Source organism: Nestor notabilis, unplaced genomic scaffold (genome assembly GCF_000696875.1).
Source record: "Nestor notabilis isolate BGI_N333 unplaced genomic scaffold, ASM69687v1 scaffold3214, whole genome shotgun sequence".
Classification (NCBI taxonomy): Eukaryota; Metazoa; Chordata; class Aves; order Psittaciformes; family Psittacidae; genus Nestor; species Nestor notabilis.
Window position 1 is genome coordinate 22,345 of NW_009925877.1, and position 9,311 is coordinate 31,655.

Genomic DNA, 9,311 nt, shown 5'->3' on the forward strand with positions numbered 1-9,311 from the left:
AAATGAGCAGCTTGTCACATATTGAATCCTTTCATTAAAATTGGATGTTCCTCTCATGAGACTGAGAGAACAACTGCCCAGCTCATGGCTAAGCACTGCCAGAAGTGTCCTCAGTGGAAGGAAAGTCATTTTCATTGACCTTCAGGACCTACTTGTGCGGATTTATGAAATGTGTGTTGTTTGACACAAGATTCTAATCCTTTAAAGTTTATGAACAAAAGTACCTATTATTTAATTGATTCCTTGTTATGGTTTTCCTGAAAATACTGTCCACAAAGTTAAAATTTGTTCTCCCTTGCTTAATTCAATTAGCTAAACTAAAGAAAATTGGATTTGTACAGAACATGTTACATTAAACATGCCATTAAAGAATGGATGTTTTTGGCAGTATTGATGTGCAGACACAATAAATCTGGAGCATCTGTTGTAAATAGAATATTTTTTGCACTGAGTCGGGTGGGTTTGCAAATTTTGGATGTTTTTCTTAATAAAATAAATGGAGAGAACATTTTACTTGTGAGAGTGTCAATGATGCGAATAATTTAAAGATAAAAAATGGAAATAAAATGTATTGTTCCTGATCAGCATCTCTTTATTTCTGGTATATTATGTGATCCGTAGGGCCATCTCTCAAGAAACTTTTGTTTGAGTGATGTCACTTTCAAAAGAAAATACTGGAATAAAATTGGCTGCTAATGATTTCCAAGAAGCAGTTCAAAGCCTAAATTTAACAAAGAAGACAGCAAATATATTATTGTGTGTAACATGACTCAGTGAGGCTTCCTTCAATCACAGGGGACCTTTTAAATATCATTTTTTAAATATTTGAGTTTCAAGTGGCAGAATTTGAAATGAATGTGTCTCTCATTCTCATTTTTTTATTTTCTTGGAAAATACTGTTACTCTTCAATAGTAACTTTCTAAGGTCACAGACAGGTTCCTAATATGTTGCATTATCTCTTGATAGTAGATCTAGAATTTGTAAGACAAATCCCCTCAAATGCCCCTTTTCTGATAGTAGGAGGCTGATTATCCTTTTTATGGTGGTATATTCTGCATAAGAAGTGACTTCAGCTAGAGAACATTTGTATGTACAGCACTAGCATTCTCAGTCAATAAAGAGGCCAAAGTCCCCAATTTGAAAAGTTTCTATTATAAGAAACTGAGCTAGGGAATTTAAGCCACTGCTTAAATTAAATTAACCTTGGGTTTTGGCTGGATAGTCTAGAAGTCTCTTATACAAAAATATACTCTATCCACCTTAAAATTAACTACATATGTAGAGAAGACTTGAAATAGCATACAATTTTTTACATTTCAGCATAACCTCCAGTAAAAAGAAATCTGAAATCAGATGTTGACTTACTTAGGTGTGTGTGTGGTGGAAAACTCGTAACAACAGAGAATACTGATCCCAGTGGTAGAAACAGACCCCAACAGATACAAATGAGCAGCACAAGAAAAGATTCAGGATGGAGTCATGACCTTCTGTATGAAATATTTCCCAGGTAAGAAGTGCAGTGCTGGCAGAAGTGCCTGGTTTAGTCATCTGACGAGGTAACAGCTTGTATTTGCTGTCCCAAATGAAGTACATTGTAGGGGAAACTGCACATGGGCAGGAGCATGGACAAAAGACTAATTGTTTTTGGTTTTACACCAGTAATTTGGTGTTAGCAAAGTCTTAATGGGGTCCACTGTATTATTTGGAACTGTGAAAATCTTCGGGATACAAGAAAACTTGGAAATTGAAATTGCGAGCACATTGCGTACCATCTCCTTATAAGAAACAAGACCATTTCAAAAATAACCCTCTGCATGAACAGTTAGCAGCATGATTTATTTATTCTTAATGTAACTGAATTTTATATGTTCTGGGCTTTCTTTTGTAGTTGTGTTTATTTGCTTTTAAGGCTGTGTGGGAAAAGTGAGTTTAAGTGAGGCTTAACTCCATCTAACGGACAGGATGCTCACTACTAGTGAGGATTCATTCACGACAGATTCAGTGAGATCACTCTTAATGAAACACTATTTTTCTCTGTGTGTGAATTACATTCCTATAATCAACTTCTGGAAAATGAATACTGTCAGCAGAAAAATATAGTTGCTTTTTAAAAAATGCCAATTGCTGCACACTGGATTGTTGGAAATCTGTTCCATGTTCTGGATACGTTAGCAGACAATGAAGGCTAACAACTAAAATCTTACTCCAAGTTTTGCCTCATTTATCTTCTCTTTATGTCTGTAAATGAAAATGTAACTACTGCATTTGTTAATTCCCAGAATTCCTCAAGGATGCAGACTTTCCTAGGTGCTGTGTAGAAATGTACAAGCTGAAAGAGAAAAAGGACATCTGTGGTGCACAGATGGAGCAAAAAACTTATCCATACAATAAGCAATACGACCAAACTAATTACAAAAAGTAGGCAGTGGCAAAATGAGACACTCTTACCTTTTATTAGCTCATTCCTTCCTCCTGTACTAGTGCAGCTAAGTGGAGTTTTACATCATGAGCCTTACTGGGAAATAACAGCACTGAACAAAACCATCCTGACTAACCTGTGCTGGTTTTAAGAAAAAGGCGAGGATGGGGCTTCTTAAATCTGGTTAAATAACAGCACCACAGGATGTGAAACCACTGGCTCATAAATTATAACTGCTTCAAGCACTGGTTGAGAGAGATCGTGTGTCATAAGCTTGCCCAACATCTGCTTGAGAATTCTTACTAACAGAGCATTTAATCACATGCTTGACTTAAAATGCATACATTACTACTGTTACTGAATAGGTCTCTGATTCCTTTCTAAGAGTAATGGCAACACATAGCTTGGGCTTGAATCTACAGAAGTTAAGAAAGAAAATAAAATAGTGTGATGTCTCAGTACAGTTGGGCACTGGTGAGCCCCTCCTGGGATGTGGCTGCAGCGTAAGTGAAGGCTGGATGCTAACAGCTTGTTCCCTTTGGTAGTTCTTATTTGTTACTCTGAAGTTGTGGCTGTTTTCCCTTTTATTCAGAGGACCTTGGAGATATGTGTGTACCAGAGCTTTAAACAGAGTAACCTATGACGCTGTATCACATCCTGAGAGGCTCCGTGTTTCTCCTCTTCTGCAGTTCCTCACTGCTAAGTTTGGGGATGAGCAGTAGTTAAATGTAGAATTTCTTTAAATGATGAAATGCAGTTGGAACTCTAGGGAAGCGTTTAAAAGAACAGCTTTCAGTTCAAAGCCATTAGCAATACGGTTCATGTTCTGTATATTAAAATAAGACACATTTAGAAGCGGTTTTGGTGTTTCAGAAGGTGCCTGCTACTGCAGTGGTGGTTCAAAACATTGGAAGTCAATTGGAAGTCAATTACAAGTCAATCTGATGTGTGAGAATGAGTTGGCCTTGGCTCCCATAGTGAAACAGTTGTCTTCATTCTGAACCTTGCAAGCTAAGCAAGGGCATTTGTTCAAGAAAAATGTTCTTTTAGGAAACCCAGGACTGTCCTGCTTGCTGTTTAGCAGCTAATTAAACATTTTTATGTGCAGCAGATGCTGCATGGCGTCAAACCCTCCCAACCTTTAAACTGCTTGTCATGCTGCCAGTGGACTGGTCCTTCCCATTGCAGGTGTTACTGTACAGTTTGTAACCTGAACTGGCCACGTCTGTCTTGTGTGGCTGAAATACCCATTGCATATCTTGATTTGGCTTTATGAACTTGCTTTGTGTATAGCAATATCATGGGTCACTTCTTGCTCTTTGGAGAGAGTTTTGCAAATCCCAGTTTAATAGTTCGTAGTTTACTCCATCTGTTGATACGCTGCCAGCATTCAAGTCTGCACAGTAAATCTCTGTGAGACGTAAGAAAGTCCTTCCTCATCATCCATATAGGCTGAAATCTTAAACTGTGTTCTGTAAATCATTTATCTCTCTGCTTTTTAAAGAGTGGCCTACCTTTCCCCTGGAGGCCATTGGTCTTGAATGTATTTATTTTTCTGGCAGAGTGCCACGAATGAATCATGGCCTGGAGCAGCTTACGGTCTGAACTCCTCTCTATTGTTAACCTAAAATACTTCATGCAGTTGTTACAATGTTTTGCTATGTAAAACTTTTAATAGAAGAGAGATTGATTTCAGACTTGTTAGTTGCTTTTGAAGTTCCTTGGCCCTATGTGGAAATGATTTCTTATGGCCATACAGCTGTAATCCACTAAAACAACTGGTGATTGTTGCACGGGAAGTTAGTACATGGGAATATGTTACCAGCTCTTTGTTGTAATGAGGTGTGTTTGTCCTTTTCACAACAAATAGTCACTTTGGCTTTTCATTCCATTTGTACCTTTCCTGTTTATACCTTCCTGCTCATTTCCATACTGCTTTATTGTTTTATTGTTTCTCTTCTTTACTTAATTCTCAAGTCTTTCATTCTGTTCTTCAGACATTCCTTTTTTCTGGTTTCGCTGTTCCACAGTGGATATTGTTTCATGCTCCATCCCCTTTTTTCCTGTGTAACAGTGCTTTCATTAAAGGCAACCAGGCAGATGATTTATTTCTTGATGTCTTAAAAGGCTTCTTTGTAATGAAGAGCCTGGACCCAATCAAACTACTAAGGATTTCCGTAGGTGAGTCAGCAGCATGGGCCTTGCTGGCTCTGAGGGCAGCAGTGCCAGTGGAGTATGTAACTCATCTCATGCTTCAGAGGGAATAAACCAGATGACACAGGATGAATGGGAAATCGAAGTCTGACTGGATACATAACCACAGATTCTGGTTTCCACTTCTCTTTACAGTCTAGTCTCAGTATTATGTCCCTTTGTGAGCAACCCATTTGGCTGCTGCTAAACTTATGATCTGGGGAGTGCATAAAACTACCAGCCAGGATGCTGGCTTCCTCCGTCAACGTGCGTAAGATATGTTCTTTATCACTTGCTCATTTCCCCTTTTTCCAAGTATTTGAGCAGTGAGTTCCTCCAGGTGGCTGCTATGTGACCCTTCAATATCAGCTCCATTGAATGCACCAGACTTGGTTTCAACTGTAGAGGCTCTGTTTCTCACCTGTGCTTCAGCGGGGTTTCTCTTTAGGTTTGGTTGACCTTCAGTGTCAGTGAATTTGATGAACAGAGGGAGAGCAACAGCTGCAACCTTACCATAAATGGGGTGCCCCTAGGTAGCATTTGGCTGAACAAGTGCGATCCCTTTCTGCTTGAGAGCTGGACTTCACAGTATCCCACAGCTTCCTGAGGTTTGCAACAAACACCTTTGCCAAACTGGGAAGAGAAGGATGGAGCTAGAGGCCAGTATTCCTGGGTGGCTTAGGGAACTGAACTGTAGGGTCCATGTTCTTTAAATCGATGGAGGTGGTAATGCTAGAGCCTGTTCTGGCTTGGGAAGCTGTAGAGTAAACATAGCACTTGGTGCCTGTCCAGTTGAGGGGGACCCAAGCAGGGTGGTGACTCATGCCTTTTCCCAGCAATTACTTTAAAAATAGAATTGAAATTGAAATATGCTTTGCAGGTCAGAATGCCAGGTCAGTGTGTGTCTGATAGTTTTTCATGGGTAAGGTGTTGACAGAGGACAAAGCATTCTTCATTTTCAAATTCACTTCTGCTGGCCATACAGTCCGAATGTGTGAAAATGAATTTTCTTTGTATTATCTACCACAGGAAGAAGAGCTGTTACCTTTGTAAAGCTATTTTCAAGTATATTTTTGAGTGAACAGCTGCTCTGTCACTGCTGATACTGTAGTTTCATCCAATTTTGTAGTGACCTTATTTACCTGTTTTTCTAGATAAAAATCTACAGTGCAGTTGTTAACTGATCCTGAACTTAGTGACTGCTTTAGGGAGTCTCTTGCATGTTTTAACCTCTTACTCAAAGTTGTTAAATCACAAATGTCAAGAAATTGATTAAGTTTTAGTACAGGGACAGGAAGCTTCAGACTATGCATGCTGGAAGTGTTCATGAAAACTCCCCAAAATTTCAGTTACATCTTTAGTCTCAGAACTTACATGTCATTTTTACCTTCAGAATCACATACATTTTCTGAGATAATGATTGTCGTGCAGCTGCAAAGACCAATATCCTGATTATGCCAGTGTAATGGCTTACAGAGGATTCTTCCTGCTTTTAAATTTGGTAGAACTGGGTTGTGAGGATTTTGCTACCGTAAGGGATCATCTTTAAAAATAAGAATAAAAAATTCTAAAAAGTTGTAATACTCTTACGGTCTTTTGGTTCCTTCACTTGCCTTGGTTGTACTGAGAGGCCTTCTTTGAAGGACTTGAGCCTGATGTTTAAGACACCTCCCCTACTCAGTTAAACAAGCTAAGTAAATAGTTGAGTTAGATAGCTCATTTTGGCTTTATTAAACTCATTTGTCTGACTTCTTTTGCGTGGAAGCTCTTTAGCTCTGTGGTGCACTTGGTAAATTTGAAAGCTTCTGTTCCCACACCGTGGGTTATTTTTTTAAATCTCTGCCTCCTGCCAAGGTTTCTCCAAAGCTCCTATGTTAAAATTAGATGTGTAGCATGGGAAGGGGGCAGTGTTTTTTGGGTTTGTTTGTGGTTTTGGTTTTTTCTTTTAATGTTGCCATCTTCAAGTTGTCTTGCTGTTAGGCAGTGAAGAAATATCTGACTCACTCCCTGTACAAGACAATAGTGAGAGCCAAGAAGTTTGTAGCTTCTTAGAATGCTCCAAGCAGTCGTGCAGGACTGGGAAGAGCTGATAGAAAGCAGCCTGCCGATGTCTGTCTCCTGATGCTGTTGCAGAGCTTTGGCACTACAGTCTGGGGCAAGGCTTTTTAAATCCAACTGATTTTCACACCAAAGTCTAGCCAATCTTTTCTCCTGTTTGTTTCCTCATTGCCTCTTAAGTCTGGTATTGGGGCATAGAGCCTAAATGATGAGGCTGTGCACACTCTGCACACTCATGGTCTGCTCTGACCCTGCATTTTGTCAAGTAGTTGACTGAGTCAGTAGCAATTTGACAGTTTGAAAGTGACTTTGTACAGACAGCAGTCGATGGTGAAACTACATCACTGTGCTGTAAGTTCTTATGACATTTTAAAATGGATTATATTTAAAGGTTATACTTGCATAGGTGCTTTTAAAGTAAAGCATCTGCTATCTTCTGCTTTACTTTTTGTTAAGGATGTCTCCTCTGTTCCTTGTCTATTTGTGACTAATTTCAGTGGGATTCTTTTTCTGAACATAAAATGGAAATTGAGTGTGTTGTTTGTATTAAAAACAACAGAAAACCTCCCAGAACCCCAGACCCTTCTACCCTCCTGAGTTCATGACTGAACTGATCTTATGGCTGGCTGATGTTCCACCTGGATTAGCGCAGCTGCTCGAGTGGTAACGTGATTCCTGTCCCCTATAAAGGCAGGGACTGCAGGCAGTGAGGCTGTGCTGGGTCACCTGCAGCCTTCTGCAAGCCCTTCTGAAATCACAGTGGTAAGGGCACACCTGGAGACCTGCAGAGACGTCTGCTTGTTCTGGTGAGATAACTGACCTTAGTCTAGAAGTTATTAGTAAGAACTTCAAGTCCTCAGTAATTCCCAATATCAGACACTAAGAGCTATGAAGTTGGCACATAGGAACAGTATAGTCTCATCCAACAAATGTGACTAAACTGGACTCTTCCAGTGTGATTCCCTAATGCATCTTTGAGCTGACAGTTTGGGATATTCAAAAGGGCTTTAGACAGTCTTCTGGTGTCTGGTTCATTTAAACAGGCATGTTACTCTTGTCCAGCAACCCACTGCTGGTATCTTTGGTTTAGAAGAAATTCTGGTGACTAAATAACCTTTTCTTACAGCCTTGAAATGTATGTAAATTTGTAGTCTATGTAGTTTACAGTGAGTTACTATGTAAACTCTGTAAATAATTGCACGTCTAACCATGAACTGCAACCTGTTCATGATTTTAATGATCCCAGTCACACGAGTTTCTCTTGTTCTATGTGAAAGTTAGGATACAAATCTAGTAGGGAGTTAAATCTATGGTGTGTGCGTTTGCTGTGCAAGAAGATGGGCAGAATCAGAAAAGTGGATAATGAATAGAATACTCTGAATATTTACCTACATCTGTGCATCACTGATTATACTGACCTTTCTTTTACACTGAGTTTGTTATTTGGAGTTTTGCTGTGAACCAGTTGTCGTCATTTGATTGATGTTTAACAAAACTGTAACAAATGAAAGCCAGTGGGTTATGGCCAAAGGGGGCTTTTAATTTGTTAATCTGATGCTCCTTTTTTCCTTTTGTGTTTTTGTGCTCAGCTATCTTGTCTGTCTTCATCTTATGGGAACCTCCATAGGGTGGAATCTTCCTCTTCTCTGGAACAAAGTGAGCAAAAAGTACCTGTGGTTAAATGTTCTGAAAGAACAGAGTTAGTGGTGTTCATACTTCTGTTTGAAAGTATCTCATTGTTTGCTTGAAGATTATGTTGCTGTTATGACCCTGCTCCAACTGAAATTATACTGTCTCTTTTAATCTTCCTTTGGATGATGGGGCAGACAATTATGAAGAGGGCAAGCTTTGTCTTGAAGCAGGTAATAAATAACCATCTCCATCAACTTAGAGTTTGGATCAACTTGTCTGTCTGGAATTACTGCAATTTAACACATTGTGGTCTAATGAAATAATAAACTATCTTCAAAAAAATGTAAAGTGTCTTTTTAAATCTTATGTGCCAGTGTTGTGAATTCGGGTGTGCTTTTGTATAAAGTAGCTTTGAGAAGCAGTGCAAATGAATCTGGGTTTTTACAGGGAGGAGTTTGAGATTCAGAGTTCAAAAAAGAGGTTTGCTTGTGAGGCTACATAATTTTTATGATAAGAGGTATTTTGAGATAGGATTTTAAAAGCTGCTGTCATTTGGTGTATATCCAACCTGTTATGGTGCAAGAAGCTGTGGATAGACGGAGATATGAGTTGTAATTGAAGCAATGACATACTTTATGAAGCCTGTGACAAATAATGGTGTTTTGTAATAGCTTTGGAAAAAACTTTTGCTTTGGGCACAGACTTAATCATCTGTGAGCAGAGTTCAGTGTATCTTGGGCTTCTCTTCAGGCTTAAGGTAACTTTGTGTTGTAACAGAAGTACTTGTGTTGCTGTTGTTAGAAAAGCAAAAGTGAGGTTGCAGTAAGAAATTGGAAACACTGATAAATTCCTCTCTCACATGCAGTGACTGCCAGCTGGCATGTTACTTCCTCAGATGGGCACCTAAAGAAAAAAGAACCATCTCTTTGTAGCTTTACGTTTGTCTTGTTGATGGACACAACACGTGCCCCCTGCTGCTAGTCTTACAAGCTGAAATCACTTGAAAAT